This window comes from Procambarus clarkii, chromosome 2, assembly GCF_040958095.1.
Source record: "Procambarus clarkii isolate CNS0578487 chromosome 2, FALCON_Pclarkii_2.0, whole genome shotgun sequence".
Classification (NCBI taxonomy): Eukaryota; Metazoa; Arthropoda; class Malacostraca; order Decapoda; family Cambaridae; genus Procambarus; species Procambarus clarkii.
The window spans coordinates 54,257,851-54,274,551 of NC_091151.1; the positions used below are offsets into that span (position 1 = coordinate 54,257,851).

The window sequence follows — 16,701 nt, forward strand, 5'->3', positions numbered from 1 at the left end:
TCCCTTGATGGCCTCATAACCAATCTCCCATTAATAGACTCATAACCAATCTCTCCTTGATGGCACCATAACCCATCTCCCCTTGATTGCTTCATAACTAATCTCCTCTTGATGGCACCATAACCAATCTCCTCTTGATAGCACCATGACCAATCTCCCATTGATGGCACCATAATCAATCTTAACTTGATGGCAACATAACCAATCTCACATTGATGGCACCATAATCAATCTTAACTTGATGGCATCATAACCAATCTCCTCATGATGTCACCATGACCAATCTCCTCATGATGGCACCATAACAGAACTGAGTGACTAATACCAGCAACATCATCAAGATGTCGCTCTCCCTACGACAAGAAGTCGTTGGGAGAGATATGGGGAAGATGTTTGACACTAGGTCCCCAGTATAGACTTGATCATGTTCCCTAGTGTCGTGTCAGACTGTTTTACCTATAGGTACTCATCTATCACTATGTCTTGCTATGCATTTGTATTAATATGCATTACTAGCTATAATTTGGTTAAATACGACCACATTGCTGGCGTTGTTGATCTTATTGTGTAAGTTTCTTATGCTTCTAGTTATTTTCTTACTCTCGGGTTTAAGAAGAGCAAACAAGTTACCGAAATTCTTGGTTAAGAAACTCTAGTGATATTTTCTTCAGCGTTTTGTTCCACTCTGGAACATCTTCATGTAATGTTCCAGATGGGAACGAAACGTTGAAGAAATTAAACACTTCTATAATCTCTAGAGTTTCTTTACTATGAATTTCGGTAACTTGATTGATCCTCTTAATCCCGAGAGTAAGACAATAGTTAGAAGCATAGAAAACTTATACTATAAGATCAACAAGGACAGTAATGCGGATATATAACCAAATATACTTTAAGGAACGGCTGCTGCCTAAGTATACAAACATTTAACCTACTAAATATAAATATATAATTGAATGCATTACTGTTACTGTTATGTATTAGAATGTAGGACTACTGTATGGTCAACTATTATCAGTATTCAATATTTTTTATAACTATGAATTAGTGTGAATTGCTATGTATTTGGTTGAATAATAATTTACTTAATAAAGTAATATTAAATGATATGTATTTAAATTATTACCAGTAATCTGACAAATGTGTTGTTTATATATTTTATTCATCATGCGTTTCGTCAACATTACAGAAATATATATTTTGAATCGGCTTCACTATTTACTGGAAAAAGTTACTCTCTTTGTTGATGTTTACGACAAAAAGTTGCTTCCAGTCTCAGTGTGCATGCTTAATGGAGAAAGTTACTCCAGACTTGGGGGTGGATGTTTACTAGGGAAAAATTACTCCTACGTCAACTCCTAGAAGACGTAGCAGACAGGAAGTTGCATATATGCAACTATATGCAACTTGGAGGACAAGGGGATGGTGGAGTGGGGAATGTGGGGAAGACAAAGGAACGGGGGAGGGGAGAATGGTGGGGAGGACGAGGGAGTTGGCAGAATGATGGGGACGGGGTAGTGAGTAATGGTTGGGAGGACGAGGGGACGGGAGAAGGGGGAATGGTGGGGAGAACTGGGAGATGGGGGAAGGTTGCTGTGGCTCAGCAACGCACATGCTGAGCGACAGCAACGTGTGGCCGGGTACAGAAAGTATTCACATAAAAATACTGCGAAAATATTCCCAAGACATGTATTTTAATTAATATTCAGAATCAATATTATCGATGTTAAGAAGCTAAAAAGAATTTCCAAAGTTGTTCTCTCCGGCTGTTCGTAAACTGTTGAGAAAGCTGTTTGCAAAGAAATTTGGTGATTCCTAAACCAGAACGATGTATCATAACTTGACCAATATGTGTAGCAAATATATGAATTAAGAAAACACGTGATAATAAATGGAATACGGCATAACCCATAAATAACAAAACATTTTTAAAACTCCTATATGACACCAACAGATGGTGTCAATTTGTGTTGAACAATTCTTTGACAGTAATTTGCTGATCCTCAAGTAACTGAAAGTTCAACACGACACATTTTAACTGTCCAGGGATAAAATGGCTACTACTGGCCTCCTTTCACTGACTTATCTGGTCTTCTCCAGATGAGTTTTATCAAGAAGTGGAAAAAGGGCCTACATTTAAATTGTTTTAGTACTGATAATTTAGTTGGTTCAAGGGAAATGTTTTATGATGTTTACAGTTCAAAGACCAGCTTTAAGACGAATTCGTATTATTAGGTGGTGAATTTAATTGCGACAAAGGGCAATGACATCTCCGTTTTCTACCGAGGAAATTTCCACTGGCTTTCCAAGCTTCCCTGCATGGAAAATCAGACTTCCCTGCATGTATACTTTCACACCTGGCTTAACAACGAGGGGCTAAGTAACTTAACAGTGAAAATAAGCTCCATAGCGGGATGTTTCCTCTCACACTCTTCATGCTATTTGAAAGTTGTGATTGTTTAACTACATAGAACTTAGAGTAAAACATTGTCGGTATTTACTCTAAATCAAATTGAAGGCAGAGTTAGGAATAAATGATGTTAGTGGCAGTGAAGGTGATAATGATGACTGATAATGATGACTTTGGGTTGCTTTTGTCTCCATTATGATCTACTCCTGGGGAGGAGCATATTAATTGGAAGATTTTTTATTTATCATTTATTGATCAATTTATTTCTTATATTGAGAAGGATTCTATGTTCCAAGGAATCATTCAGGTCAGAGGAAGGATATTTTATGGCAGTATTAAGGCATGATCATCTGTTAACTACTCAGACACTGATTTTTTTTTCTAATGTCTCTGTGTCTCATTTAGCCGCTCAGTTTCCACCTGTGTCCCCTTGTGCGTGTGCCCCTTGTGTTAAATAGCCTGGCTTTATCTACTCTATCAATTTCTTTGAGAATCTTGTATGTGGTGATCATGTCCCCCCTAACTCTTCTGTCTGTCAGGGACGTGAGGTTTAATTCCTGCAGTTCTGTAGTTTCTCCTCGTAGCTCATACCCCTCAGGTCGGGTAGTAGTCTGGTGGCAAACCTTTGAACTTTTTCAAATTCAGTCTTACGCTTAACTAGATATGGACTCATGCCGGCGCTGCATAGCTTCGTGCACCTGCATGTGTGTGTGTTTGTTACGACCCTGGGTTCCTAGTTGGAAACCAGAGGTCCAATTGAGCTCTAAATAATTACTACACATTAATTCATAGCATTGGATCATGTGAGAAGGATATTTAATTAACAATAACATTTATATCATGGCTGCTTAAACCTGGGAAATAAAAAGGATAATTGAAAAACAAATTATAAGAATATTAAAATTATATTTTAAAGTTTTAAGAATTAAGTAATTCAATTTTGATTTACATGACCAAAGTTTTTTAAACTATTAAAACTAATGAATACTTTAAATTTGGTTTATATTTGTACTTTGGCTATATTATTTTTGTGGTGGCTGATCATTTGTTTCTAACCGAAAACATTTGTTAAATACTTTACTTAGATTAGAATTTGTAATGTTAAGGGTGTTTTGGATTATAGTTTTATATATTATAAGACTAGGTATTGAGACAGAATTAGCATTAAAAGAGTATGAATTAGGTATGGTTAGTGTTTTATGATACTTTTTTAGTATATTAGCATTTGTAGTAAAATTTCCTATGTATGTATTTCATTTATGACTTCCAAAAGCTCATGTGGAAGCCCCTGTAGCTGGTTCAATAATTATAGCACGAGTTTTATTAAAGTTGGGGGGATATGGGCTGATTCGTGAATTGAGTATATTTACTGAAGAAAATAAAATATTTTCTTGGATGTGAGTGGATTTTAGAATCTTAGGAGGTGTTTTTGTAAGGATTTTATGTTTACGACAAGTGGATATAAAGTCTTTAATTGCTTATTCTTCGGTAGCTCATGTAAGATTAGTTTTAGGAGGGTTAGCAGTATTTAGGTGATGGGGTATAAATGATGCTGTTATTATTATTGTTGTTCATGGACTATGTTCATCTGGTTTATTTTGTTTATCTAATATTATTTATGACCGATTAGGGAGGCAAAGTTTGTTAATTAATAAAGGGTTATTAAATTTAATGCCTTCTTTAGGTTTATGATGATTTTTATTAAATATTAGAAATATAGCGGCCTCTCCTACGTTAAATTTGTTGGGAGAGATTAATTTAATTATTAGAGTAATTAGGTGAAGAAAAGTAGGCATAATTAGATTAATTGGTCTATCTTTTTTTAGAGCAGCCTATACTTTATATTTATATTCAATTAGACAGCATGGAACATTTTTCAGGTCATAATGTGCATGTTGTTCTGGAAAGTTAAGATAATATTATGTATTAAGTCTTCATTGAATTCCTTTAAAATTAATAATTTTAAAAAGTGTTGTAGTTTTACCTATAATTTAATTTAAATAGTTTAAAATAATGTTGATTTGTGGTGTCAAAGTTATAAGAGTTTATTTTAAATAGTGATATGAAAATTCTCTATACATTTAGTAAGGTTAATTTTTTTAATTATGAGCTCTTTATTATGTTTAAGTATATCTTTAATGAGATTACAAAATTTGATAAGGTATGTAATTGAGTGAGAATTATATTCTATAAATTCCTCTTCTATTGTAGTTACTTTAGTATTTGATTTATTACGTTTTATATTTTTGAGATTTATTTTATTTATTTCTTCTAGGGTTATATTTTACAGAGGAGAATATATAAGGGGGGATAAACATTATTACCGTTTTATATATTTAGTGCGCCCTTTTGTTATTTCATTAAATGCTTTAATTGTAAGACCTAATTTAATTAGTATTTTGTTAGGATGGGACGGTTTAGGATAAATTTTTTATGTGTTAGTAATTTTTTATCAGAATGAAAAATCTGCTAATGCAGGGAATCCAGCCTCTTTGACTCTTTCTGTTTGACTCTTGTCAGTTTAAGCTAATCAGGTGGGGGATGTAGCAATTCTTTTAAGGATTGCTTTGTTTTTTAGAATAGGGGGTTGAAATTTTATAGTTTGAAGATTTTATACAAATGAGGATATAATTTTAATAAAAATGTTAATTGTTGTAGCTGCTATAACAAAAAGAGCACAAATTCCTTTTTCTGCTTGGTTACCAGCTGCTATAGCGGGTCCTACTCCAGTTTCTGCTTTAGTATATTCATCAACTTTGATTACCGCTGGGGTGTATTTGTTGTTTCGATTTAGGCCTATTTTTGAGGGGTCTTTAGTACAATCTTTTTTTATTAATTATTTCTTGTACAACTATATTTATAGCAGGTCTTGGGGCAAATTTTGAGTATGATGTGAAGAAGATTATTGCTTTATCTACTTTAAGACAATTGGGTGTAATGTTAAGAGTTTTATCTTTAGGGTTTCCTGATCTAGCTTTTTTCAATTTATTAACTCGTGCTTTGTTTAAAGCTTTACTATTCCTATGTGCAGGCGTTGTTATTCATAGCTTGGGAGATTATCAAGATATTCGTATAATGGGAAGTTTAATTATTAGAATAGCTCTAACAGGTGTTTGATTAAATTTATCAAATTTATCTTTATGTGGGATACCTTTTATGGCTGGCTTTTATTCTAAAGATTTAATTTTGGAGGTAGCTTTTATAAGTAACATTAATTTCATCAGGATTGTTATATACATTTTAGCTACAGGGTTAACAGTAAGGTATACTTTTCGTATAATTTTTTATACTGTTACTAGAATAAGACATATTGGTAATATGAGAGGTGTTAGAGATAATGATTTTGTTATAACTAATCCTATAATGATATTAAGATTAAAATCGATTTTAAGGGGGGCGAGATTACCAGGAGTAATACTCCCAGAGTATTATATAATATGTTGGAGAAGTTTTATGAAAGGTATAGTTTTAATATTATTATTAATTGGTTCTTTTATCGGGTAATGTTAAATGAGACTTTAAATAGTTTAAATATATATTTTTTAGTAGGTTTGCAGGGTCTATATGATTTATACCTTTTTTGTCTAGGGTAAAATTAAATTATTGTATTTTAAGATTAGGAAAAAGGTTTGATAAAACTGGAGATAAGGGGTGATCTGAATATTTTGGAGGTCAAGGTGGATTTGGGATATTTATAAAAGGTTCTTACCTATTAGAAATTACTAAGGTAGTATAATTAAGGTTTATATAAAGAGTTTTTTTTATGGGTGACAATTGTTACTATTATATTTTTTTTAATTTAATTTATATAATTTAAAATTAGAATATTGGGATGAAGCCACAAAAGTGGCTAATGCCTATAGATAATATGATGCCTGATAAAAGGTTAGTTTTGATGTGACTAATTATGTAAAGTTTACTCATATTATTGAAAGATAAGCTAAGTACTGTAATGCTAATTGGTTCATACCCCGTGAATGAGATCAATTTCTCTCTTTCCAGGGGTTTCTCCTTTTTAGAGTACTTTTTTTTTACTTTAGTTTTAGGGTTAGAATTATGTACTTCTTCGGATACTTGATTTGGAGCTTGAGTGAGATTAGAGTTAAACTTATTATCTTTTATTCCTTTAATTTCTTCTAGAAATAACCATTATAGTTTGGAGAGTATTTTAAAGTATTTTCTGGGGGGAGCCCCGTCGGCTCCCCGGAGCTATCCCAGGCTGATATGCTAATGTCAGACTTTGGCATCAGTCATGTGTATGGAGTTCTTAGGCCTACCGGGGACCACGGCCAGAACCGGGCCCCCTCAGAGAGGCAAGGGGAGCAATGGCCTATAGAAGCCCCCGTGTAGTTGGAAGCATTCTATGTCTGCCATCGACCGGAACAGGCACCCAGAAAGGTAAGCGCCCCAAAACAAACCCCTATTCTGGTTAAAATTGCTACCTAAAACCGAACTAGTGGATAGAACTCCCCAACCGAAAACAAGCAAACTAGTGTGACGTCACACACTGCCGCGCCGCTGTCTGCGCAGCTCCCCCCTCCCCGGGAGGGGAAAGGGGGAGCCCCAGACCCCCCGCGCCGGCTACCCACACCTCAGTTCTTGAGGCTGATGCTATAGGCGATGGTCGTGTGCTCTGGCTCCGGTGTCGCTACTGCACTGTGCTTTGCGTGTGGTGTTAGTTTTGTGGGTGCGAGAGCCAGGAGTTATCTTCAGTACTCGGGCTGCATGCGCCTAGGGCTGCCTTCCCTAGGTGCCCTGTAAGTACTGCCCTTGGGGCTTGGGGCCACCTTCCACAGGCTCCTCGGGGTCTGCCTCTGCTGGTCCGTTTTACCTTTCGGTTTTTCGGCCGCCTGTTGGGCTCTTGGGTGTTCTGTTCTCCCTTGTTACCGGCAGGTAAGAGGCAGTTTGCACTGGTAGGGGCGCAGGGTGCTGCTCAGCTTGTATTTCCCGACATCGCGGCCGGCTCTGTTCCTTGGGGTTCGCTGTCCTCTTGCGGGGTTTTGTTTTTCTTTTTGTTTTTGCCTGGTGGGGGGTTCTGTCATTTTATTCAGTTTGTTTGCCCTTCCACTGTTCTCCTCGGTGGCGCCACCTGCTAGGTCCCCGTGAGTGTACACGTCCCTGGGGTTCAGCTTTAGAAGTTTGCTTGGTAGTTTTGGGCGCCGGTTTGCGGCACCCTGCCTGGGACTACCTGAGCGCGAGTCCTCTTAAAGTAAACGCTCAGGACCCTGGGAATCCCCTAGGGGGCGCGTGGGTCCGATGGATGTGACCCCGGAGTCCCCACTCGCTGTGTGCGAGTTTGAGGGTTGCTCGGTCCCCTTGTCTCAGGGTGACCCTCATTGTTTTTGCCTCTGCCACGCTGCCTGTTGGGTCGGTGATACTTTCGACCCTGAGTCCTGTGAGTGTTGCTGCTTGCTTGTGACTCAATTTACCCAATCCTCTGATGATTCTATTCGGGTACAGGCGGCACGGGCGTTGCAGTCTAGGTTTCGTCTGTTGCAACGCGCTCGGTTGGTTGCTTCCCCGGATGCCCCGGGGCTGCCCCGCTTTGCTTTTCGAGACCCGGACTTGGGGGTGGGGGTCGCTTCGATCCTGGTTCAGTCCGCACCTCCTCGTCCTTCCCCTTCTGTTCGTTCTGGTCCCCCGCCCCTGCTTCCGGCCCCGAAGCGTCTGAGGGTTTCGGGGTCGGAGCAGGGGTTACTTGATCTCGAGACTCGGGCAGCTTCGGGGGTTGCCCCTTCCGGGGGGGCGGCAGAGGCATTCGAGTCTTGTCTCCCGGCCGAAGCTTCAGGGTCTGACCAGTGGGCCCCCCTTCCTCCAGCTTTTCCGGCTGCTCCGTCCTTGTCTTGTGGGGTCGGGGCTTGGGGAGAGGACTCGGCCTCGGGTCCTGTGGTGACGGACCTCGAGGCTGGGGAGGGGCTGACTTGGGGGCCTTGGGCCCCGCTGGACCCCGCCTGGGTTTTTCTTCCCACTGAGCGGGGCTTATTGTTACAAGGAGTGGGGTTTTCTTTCCCCCCCTCTGCGTACGAGTTGGATTTGGTATCGGCCCCTCCCCGGGTACGGTTCCGTGTTCCCCCGGGTACGTCGGTTCCGTCCTTCCGGAGGTTATCGGCTTATCGCATCCAACCTGGTGTGGTGCGAGCGGCCTTTGCAGCTTACCTCCTGCGTGACCCGGATTATGCCTCGGAAATGGATCCGTCCACGTTCAGGTTTGGGACTTCGTTCCTTTTCTGGCTCCGTTACGAGGTTCCGGAGTCGTCCTGGCTAGCAGACTGCCCCTTGTTTGGTCTGGATTCCTGGCATTCCTTCTGTCGTTCCCGCACGCTGGAGTGGCGGGAAGCTTCCACGGTGCTTCAGGTTTTCCTGGGGGGTGATCTTGAGTACCTGAATGTGTGCTTGTTTGCCCCTGCCCTTCCCCGCGATGTGGGCGTTATTCAGCTCCATGTGCAGGTTCTCTCCCTTTCGGCGGCGCTCGTGGCGGAGGACTTGCGCGCTCGGGGCCTTTTGTGTTCGGCCTTGCGGTTCTTTTCCCTCCTGGAGCTGTCTTCGGATTGGCTCGTGGAGGATGTGGGGACGCTTGGGTCCGTCCCGGGGTCCGGCACCTTGTCCTCGGCTGCGCGTTCGTCGACTGCCTTGTTGAAGCTGTTCACGCCGATTTTGCGGGATGCGGTTTCCCTGTTCTATGCTTCCCGTCTCGCGTGTCGGCAGGCAGTGCTGGGTTCCTCCGTGGAATCTGCTTGGGCTCTGGCTCTTAGGCGTTCTTCACCTTTTTGTCCTCTCTCTGTTTGGGGAGTCGGCCGTGGCGCAGTTTATTCAGGCTGCGTCGGCGGCTTGTCGTCCGATGTCGGACTTGTTGGTTTTCCGGGGGTCCCGGGGTGGGTCTTCCCGGAAAGGTCGTGCCAGGGCTCGGGGTTCCTCTCGTCGTGGTAGGCCTCTGGTGTCAGGTTTGGGGTTGGCTCCTCCTGCGGACCCTCCCTCGTCTGGTCGGCGCGGTGTTCGCGCTGTGCGGGGTTCTGGGTCTCGTAAGGGTCGCCGGCCCTTTCGCGGTTTGCCCCTTTGACGGGGCGATGGGGGGGCGGCTTGCGCTGTTCGCTCGCGCCTGGTCCCACGATTCGTGGGCCTTTCGGGTCGTGTCTCGCGGCCTGCGGTGGCGTTGGGTGGCCCCTCCCCCCTTTGGGGGGTCGGGGCTGGCAGGGCAGGCTTCTTCCCCTGCGCTCTGTCGAGTCGTCTTGGAGTGGGTACGCTTGGGCGTCGTCGAAACGACGTCGTCCCTCAGATGGGTTTCCCGTCTGTTTCCGGTTCCGAAACGGGACTGCGCGGACCTGCGGTTCATTCTGGACTTGTCCCGTCTGAACCCCTGGGTTCATTGCCCCTCCTTTCGGATGACTACGCTGTCTCAGGTTCGGCTCCTCTTGGAGCCGGGAGCTTGGATGGTGTCCTTGGACCTCCGGGACGCTTATTGGCATGTCCCGATTCATCCGCGGTTCAGGGACTGGCTCGATTTTGTAGTGGGGCGTCTGAGTTACCGCTTTCGTTGTCTCCCGTTCGGGTTGAACCTGGCACCTCGCGTGTTCACACGCCTTACACGGGTTGTGGTGGCTCGTTGCGTCTCCTAGGTGTTCGGGTGTTGGCCTACCTCGACGACTGGCTGGTTTGGGCTCCCAGCCAGTCGGCTTGCTTGCTAGCCAGGGATTTGGTTCTTTCCCAGCTCGCCGGGTTCGGGTTCTTGGTGAACTGGAGGAAGTCCCATCTGGTTCCCTCTCAGGTTCGGACTTGGCTGGGTCTCGTGTGGGACTCTCGAACCGCCTCCTTGTCTCTCCCTCCGGAGTCTCTCCTGCGGCTGCGGTCCCGCCTTCGTCTGTTTCTGGAGGGCCCTCGGGTCACCCGGCGGTTGCTCGAGGGGCTGTGCGGGAGCCTGAACTTCGCGATGGTGGTCTACCCGCCGGGTCGGGTTTGGCTTCGACGGCTGTTCTGGATCCTTCGGGGTTCCCCCTTCCGCCTCTCTCGCGATCGCAGAGTTCGACCCCCGGGGGACTTGCGTCGGTTGCTGCGTCACCGGCTTCCTCTTCGGGTTTTTCGGGGTTCAGTGCCTTGGCGCCTACCCGAGCCCTCGCTCGATGTGTACACGGATGCGTCGTCTCTCGGCTGGGGTTTTGTGACCAGTGCTCACCAGGCCGGCCAGGGGCGTTGGGATCCGTCCTTCCGTCGAGCTCACAGTACGGTGCGGGAGTTCGCGGCAGTGTGGTTTGCTCTGGGGAGGATTCGGGTGGCCCGCGGATCGACGATTCGGCTCCATTCGGACTGCTCTCCGGTGGTTCATTGCCTGAACCGAGGGGGTTCGATGCGGTCCTTGTCTCTTTGGGGTTGGTCGCTTCGGGTGACTCGTCTGCTGAGTTCTCGGGGTTTGGCTCTCCTGGCGGTTCACGTACGGGGCGTGTCCAACGTCTTGGCCGACGCCCTGTCTCGCTTCGTTCCCCTCTCCACGGAGTGGACGGTCGACGACGAGTCCTTCCGTTGGCTTTGCCAGACGTTCGGGCGCCCCGAGGTGGACCTCTTCGCGTCGGCGTGGTCGCGGCGTCTTCCCGTTTATGCGGCGCCCTTCCCCGATTGCGAGGCCGTCGGGGTCGATGCCTTTCGGCTCGACTGGTCGAGGTGGGGGTTCCTGTACCTCTTTCCTCCGGTTCGGCTGTTGCTCCAGGTCCTGACTCGCTTAGAGACTTACCGGGGGAGAGTTGTCCCTTGGTGGCCGGCCCAGCCTTGGTTTCAGGCGCTGGTTGCTCGGTGTCCGAACCCGAGGGTTTTCCCGCGGCTCCGCCTCTTTCAGCAGATCGGGCCGTTACGTCATGTAGCTGGTTCGATCTTCTCCTCGAGTCTTCGCGTATGGTTTTTTTGACTCGAGTCTATCATCATCTCTATGGTGATCAGGTGGCCTCCTTGTTGGTGTCCCACCTGAGGGCTTCTTCTCGGCGGCAGTATGAAGTTTCCTGGCGGTCCTTCCGTTTCTTTTTGCGTCTTCGTCGTGTTAGCTCCTTGTCTGTTCGGGTGGTCTTGTCCTTCCTCTCGTGGTTGTTTCAGGACCGTCATCTTATGCCTAACACTGTCGCTTCGTATCGTGCGGCGCTGGCGGAGCCGCTTCAGCTTGCTTTCGGTATCGATGTTACGTCTGCGCCGTTTCGCAAGCTGTCTCGTGCATTGTTTCACCTCCGGCCTGCTCATGCGTCGCCTGAGCCGTCCTGGTCTTTGGACAGAGTGCTCGCTTTCCTTTCATCTCCTCATTTCGTTGTGGCCCCTTCGGTCCAGGATTGTTTTTCCAAGGCCCTTTTCTTGTTGGCTTTGGCCTCTGGGGGTCGGGTAGGGGAGCTTCATGCTCTCCTCCGGCGCAGGGGTTTTCTGCTCTTTTGGTCGTGGTGATAGTTTTGTTCGTTTGCAGCCGTCTCCTTCTTTTCTGGCAAAGAATGAGACTGCTGCGTTCCGGAGGGGTCCATGGGTGGTTGATGCTTGGTTGGTCAGGCCGGGGGTGCATCATGTTTTGTGTCTGGTTGCGGCGCTTCGCCGTTATTTGTGCGCCACAGCTTCTGTGTCCGGGGACGCGCTGTGGGTTGATCCGGTTTCCCTTCTTCCCTGTTCGCGGGTTCGGGTCTCTCAGGTCGTCCGCAGGGTTATTAGGTCCAGCCAGCCTGCGGTCTATCCCCGTGCCCATAACGTTCGTAAGTTCGCGGCTCTTGCTGCCGTCTTTGGGAATATGTCTTGGTCTGATATTCGGGCGCGGGGATTTTGGCGGTCGAAAAGGGTCCTGGCTGCTCGTTACCTTGTGAATGTCCCTGGGCCTCGTCGGGCCTGTGTTGCTTTGGGTCGGCGGTTGCGGCCAGTTGTCTCGGCTTCGAGTTGAGGGGTGAGCGACGACCGCCTCCCGGGTAAGTCCCTCTTTTTCTGTCTGTGGGTAGTTAGCTCCGGGGAGCCGACGGGGCTCCCCCCAGAAAACCAGCGTTGAATGTAATGAAACGCCATTTTCTGGGTGAGTCCCGGAGGCTCCCTGGCATCCCTCCCTCCCTCCGGTCGGCGGTTTTTCGCGTTTTTGACATCCAGCCTCAAGAACTGAGGTGTGGGTAGCCGGCGCGGGGGGTCTGGGGCTCCCCCTTCCCCCTCCCGGGGAGGGGGGAGCTGCGCAGACAGCGGCGCGGCAGTGTGTGACGTCACACTAGTTTGCTTGTTTTCGGTTGGGGAGTTCTATCCACTAGTTCGGTTTTAGGTAGCAATTTTAACCAGAATAGGGGTTTGTTTTGGGGCGCTTACCTTTCTGGGTGCCTGTTCCGGTCGATGGCAGACATAGAATGCTTCCAACTACACGGGGGCTTCTATAGGCCATTGCTCCCCTTGCCTCTCTGAGGGGGCCCGGTTCTGGCCGTGGTCCCCGGTAGGCCTAAGAACTCCATACACATGACTGATGCCAAAGTCTGACATTAGCATATCAGCCTGGGATAGCTCCGGGGAGCCTCCGGGATTCACCCAGAAAATGGCGTTTCATTACATTCAACGCTGGTTTTTTGGTACAAGTTTTAGCTACAATTATAATTATTTTTTCAGCTTTATTTATTTTAATAATGGTAAATTTAAAAATGGCATTCTCTTTATCATTGTTATTGAAGTTAGGTGCGGCTCCTCTCCATTTTTGGTTTCTTCAAGTAATGGAAGGGTTAAGTTGAATTCAAGTGATCATTCTAATAACTTTACAGAAAGTAGGACCTATAGTTTTTTTTTCTTATTTGGTTTATGATAAGTGGAGTTTAATTATAATTTTTACTTTAGTATCTGCTGTAATTATAGCTATGGGGAGAGTTAAATCAATTATATCTCCAAAAGATTATAGCATTTTCTTCTATTAACCATATATCTTGAATATTTTTGACGATAATTTTGAGAGAATATTGTTGGTTATTGTATTTTAGGGTTTATTGTTTACTTTTTGTTATAGTTATCATAAATTTTTATTTACAGCAGGCTTATCATTTTTCTCATTTAGTTAATAGGAGGTTTCCTTTAATACCTAAAGTTATGTCTACAATGAGTTTCATTTCTTTAGGAGGCCTACCTCCTTTTTTAGGGCTTATTCCTAAGTGGTTTATTATTCAGGAAAATTCTTTTTGTAATTATTTATATCCTTTATTAGTGCTCTTAATGTGTAGGTTAGTAACTCTTTATTTTTATATTCGTATAAGTATTTATTTTTTAACTTTGGTATTTCCTTTTAGAGGTTGAGTTATAAAGGATTATGAGAGGAACAAAAATTATAAATATAGTAATGGTTACAAATTTTATTGGGATATTAATTCCTTCAATTTATATAATATATTAAGACTTTAAGTTAATGAAACTAACATCCTTCAAAGTTGTAAAAAAAATAGTTTCTTTTAGGTCATAAAAGTTTTAGTGTTAGCACATTTTCAGATTTGCAATTTGACCTTTTAAATTATTATTATAAAACCTAATAAAAAAGAAAAATCTTGTATCTAAATTTACAGTTTAGCACCTAAAGCTCGGCCATTTTATTTACGCAACGATGATTTTTTTTCTACAAATCATAAAGATATTGGAACATTATATTTTATTTTTGGTACTTGAGCTGGGATAGTAGGGACTTCATTAACAATGATTATTTGGGTAGAATTAGGTCACCCAGGAAGATTAATTGGAGATGATCAAATTTATAATGTAGTAGTGACGGCCCATGCTTTTGTAATAATTCTTTTTATAGTAATACCTATTATAATTAGTGGGTTTGGGAATTGGTTGATTCCTTTAATATTAGGTGCCCCGGATATAGCTTTTTCCTCGAATAAATAATATATGATTTTGATTACTTCCTTATTAACTTTCTTAACTAGACTTAATAACTTTCTTGTTAACTAGAGGTATGGTTGAGAGAGGGGTCGGAACAGGATGAACTGTTTATCCTCCTTTAGCTTCTGTTATTGCTCATGCAGGGGCATCTGTAGATTTAGGTATTTATTCTTTGCATTTAGTAGGTGTGTCTTCAATTTTAGGTTCAGTAAATTTTATGACAACGGCTATTAATATACAAACGGTAGGGATAACTATAGACCGAATACCGTTATTTGTCTGATCAGTATTTATTACTACTGTTTTATTATTATTTTCTTTACCTGTATTGGCAGGAGCTATTACTATATTATTGACAGATCGTAATTTAAATACTTATTTTTTTTTATCCTGCAAGTGGGGGAGATCCTATTTTATATCAGCATTTATTTTTGGGGGGGGGGCACCACGAAGTTTATATTTTAATTTTACCTGCTTTGGTCTCATATTGTAGTTCAAGAATCAGGTAAAAAAAAAGGCTTTTTTGACGTTAGGAATACTTTATGTAATAATTGCTATTGGTATTTTGGGTTTCGTAGTAATGAGCTCATCATATATTTACTGTAGGCATAGATGTGGATACTTGTGCTTATTTCACTTCTGCTACAATAATTATTGTGGTGCCTACTGGGATTAAAATTTTTATTTGGCTAGGGACTCTTCAAGGGACGCAAGTAAACTATAGTCCTTATTTATTATGAGTTTTATTTTTTATTTACGGTAGAGGGGTTAACCGGGGTAGTATTAGCTAATTCTTCCATTGACATTATTCTTCATGGCATTTATTATGTAGTAGCTCACTTCCATTAAGTTTTATCTATAGGAGCTGTATCCGGAATTTTTGCAGGTATTGTTCATTGATTTCCTTTATTTACAGGTTTATCATTAAATCAAAAATAGTTAAAATTCATTTTTTTTACTATATTTGTAGGAGTAAATGTTACATTTCCTCAGAATTTTTTAGGTTTAAATGGTATACCTCGACGTTATTCAGATTTTCCTGATGGTTATAGAGCATGAAATGTTTTATCTTCAATTTTTGTCCGTTTTACCTTTCGGTTTTTCGGCCGCCTGTTGGGCTCTTGGGTGTTCTGTTCTCCCTTGTTACCGGCAGGTAAGAGGCAGTTTGCACTGGTAGGGGCGCAGGGTGCTGCATAGCTTGTATTCCCGACATCGCGGCCGGCTCTGTTCCTTGGGGTTGGCTGTCCTCTTGCGGGGTTTTGTTTTTCATTTAATAAGCCCCTCTCAGCGGGGCTTATTGTTACAAGGAGTGGGGTTTTCTTTTCCCCCTCTGCATACGAGTTGGATTTGGTGTCGGAACCTCCCAGGTTCGGTTCGGCTCCTCTTGGAGCCGGGAGCTTGGATGGTGTCCCTGGACCTCCGGGACGCTTATTGGCATGTCCCGATTCATCCACGGTTCAGGGACTGGCTCGGTTTTGTTGTGGGGCATCTGAGTTACCGCTTTCGTTGTCTCCCGTTCGGGTTGAACCTGGCACCTCGCATGTTCACGCGCCTTACGCGGGTTGTGGTGGCTCGTTTGCGTCTCCTAGGTGTTCGGGTGTTGGCCTACCTCGACGACTGGCTGGTTTGGGCTCCCAGCCGGTCAGCTTGCTTGCTAGCCAGGGATTTTATTCTTTCCTAGCTCGCCGAGTTCGGGTTCTTGGTGAACTGGTGGAAGTCCCATCTGGTTCCCTCTCAGGTTCGGACTTGGCTGGGTCTCATTTGGGACTCTCGAACCGCCTCCTTGTCTCTCGCTCCGGAGTTTCTCCTGCGGCTGCGGTCCCGCCTTCGTCAGTTTCTGGAGGGCCCTCGGGTCACCCGGTGGTTGCTCGAGGGGCTGTGCGGGAGCCTGAACTTCGCGATGGTTGTCTACCCGCAGGGTCGGGTTTAACTTCGACGGCTGTTCTGGTTCCTTCGGGGTTCCCCCTTCCGCCTCTCTCGCGATCGCAGAGTTCGACCCCCGGGGGCCTTGCGTCGGTTGCTGCGTCACCGGCTTCCTCTTCGGGTTTTTTGGGGTTCAGTGCCTTGGCGCCTCCCCAAGCCCTCGCTCAATGTGTACACGGATGCGTCGTCTCTCGGCTGAGGTTTTGTGACCAGTGCTCACCAGGCCGGCCAGGGGCGTTGGGATCCGTCCTTCCGTCGAGCTCACAGCACGGTGCGGGAGTTCGCGGCAGTGTGGTTTGCTCTGGGGAGGATTCGGTTGGCCCACGGATCGACGATTCGGCTCCATTAGGACTGCTCTCCGGTGTTTCATTGCCTGAACTGCGGGGGTTCGATGCGGTCCTTGTCTCTTTGGGGTTGGTCGCTTCGTCTGACTCGTCTAAGCAACCCAAAGTCATCATTATCACCTTAACTGCCACTAACATCATTTATTCCTAACTCTGAGTGACTCATCTGACTCGTCGGCTCTCCTGGTG

The 16,701-nt window shown here is 44.8% G+C and overlaps 1 pseudogene; it reads left to right on the forward strand.

Annotated features, from left to right (window-relative positions):
• Positions 1-341: 341 nt before the first annotated feature.
• LOC138366652 (cytochrome c oxidase subunit 1-like) overlaps positions 342-16,701 on the forward strand; it is a 33,968-nt pseudogene continuing 17,608 nt past the window's right edge.